This window comes from Bombyx mandarina, chromosome 03 (genome assembly GCF_030267445.1).
Source record: "Bombyx mandarina strain Sakado chromosome 03, ASM3026744v2".
Lineage (NCBI taxonomy): Eukaryota > Metazoa > Arthropoda > Insecta > Lepidoptera > Bombycidae > Bombyx > Bombyx mandarina.
In genome coordinates this window covers 731,985-734,199 of record NC_143210.1, presented here as the reverse complement: position 1 = coordinate 734,199, position 2,215 = coordinate 731,985, and positions in this window count along the sequence as shown.

Genomic DNA, 2,215 nt, shown 5'->3' with positions numbered 1-2,215 from the left:
AGTCATTCAATCCCGTTTTTGCAGGATAGCCGTCGGAGCCCCGTGGTTCGTCAGGAACGTCGACCTCCATGACGACCTGGACTTAGAGTCCATCAGTAAGTATCTTCAGTCGGCGTCCATGCGCCACTTCGATAAAGCGGCACGACACGAGAACCCTCTCATCGTGGCCGCCGGTAACTACATTCCCGATCCTGCGGACAGAATGGAAAGCAGTCGACGTCGCCCAAAACACGTCATCTCGGATCCACCCGATCCACTAACGGTGCTTTTAGGTAATTCAAGCACCGGTCACCGTTCTCGTCGAACCCGTCGCTTGCGACGAAGGGCTCGACGAGTAAATTAACTCTCAGACACAGCCCACTGAGTTTCTCGCCGGATCTTCTCAGTGGGTCGCGTTTCCGATCCGGTGGTAGATTCTGCGAAGCACGACTCTTGCTAGGGTTCGTGTTAGCAACATCGTCAGGTTTGAGCCCCGTGAGCTCACCTACTAAAGTTAGGGTTACGCTGACATAGCCTCTCAAGGCTCTCAGCTTAGGTAGGAAAAAAAAAAAAAAAAAAACAATCTTCCTTTCCAAACCCTGTACTACATCAAACTCCTAAGACTTCTACTACAAGACGTATGTATATTGATCAACCAAACTTCTGCTGTAATGAAATGGCGATATTAAGCACAACACTTACCTCTAGCATCGAGTCTGCCGCAGTTTGGGTTAGGTTTCTTTCATTCAAAAACTCAAAGGTATCAAATGCGAACCATTTCGACTTATACACGTCCTCAGGGCCTATAATATCGACATATCATTAGTCAATACTTCAACGGCTAGATTCGTTTAGTGCTTGAAGTTAACGGAACGTACCTACTCTTAGTTCGGTTAAAAAAGATAACAAATAACATTAATGTGTTATTTGAGGTGTACAATCGGATGAAAGATTTCCCGAAATCTACCTACATCGCTGACTGAATAATCTATATCTATCTCTATATATAAAATGAATTGCTGTTCGTTAGTCTCGCAAAAACTCGAGAACGGCTGAACCGATTTGGCTAATTTTGGTCTTGAATTATTCGTAGAAGTCCAGAGAAGGTTTAAAAGGTAGATAAATGAATGAAAATGCTCGGAATTAAATAAAAATAAACAATTTTGTTTTTCCTTTGATGTGGGGACACATCGGACACGTCGAACGGATTCCTTTTGTTTGTTTTAAGTTTATTTTATACAAAAGTTTAGGTCTTTTATTTATCGATGGGCACTACGAAGTCTGCCGGGTCAGCTAGTTTTTAATAAATGATCATAAATAATGCTTATTAATAAAATCGAACCACATTAGTACAACCACGTTATCCGACGGTACCAGACAAGTACTGGAAACATATTTTTTTTTATTTTCATTTTTTTATTGCTTAGATGATTGGACGAGCTCACAGCCCACCTGGTGTTAAGTGGTCACTGGAGCCCATAGACATCTACAACGTAAATGCGCCACCCACCTTGAGATATAAGTTCTAAGGTCTCAATTATAGTTACAACGGCTGCCCCACCCTTCAAACCGAAAAGCATTACTGCTTCACGGCAGAAATAGGCAGGGTGGTGGTACCTACCCGTGCGGACTCACAAGAGGTCCTACCACCATAACGATACCTATCTTAGGAATTATATAATTCTTAAGAAAAAAACATGCAGAAACAATTCTTATATAATCTTGCATAATATATATTGCATGACCTATTTTTATCTAAATGTTATCAACCATTTAGACGACAAATGCAAAATTAAAGTTTTTTTTTTTTGTAAATCTGACCTTTAATATTTTTAGCATATGTAAAATCGGTGCGAGTTTATTTATTTATTATCTGTATGCGTTATTTATGCAACTGTACAAGTATCTGTTACTACCCGAGATATTATAAACTGCAACTCTATTTTAGACCAGACTGCTTACATCATAGTTACATCATGATAAAAAAAATTATACAGAATTAAACATCTTGTATTTATTTTTGTTGCTTAGATGAGCGGGCTAGCTGAGATTCCACATGATTTTAAGCAGTTACCAGAGTCCGTAGACATAAAAAACGTTAAAGTCGCCATCCACTTTGAGACATGAGTTCTAAGGTCTCAGTTGTTGCATTAAAAACCGACACACTATACAATGTTATTAGTTCACCGTGAAAGTAATTTGTGAAAAAGTCTTAGCTTCGTATTTTATTAGAAAA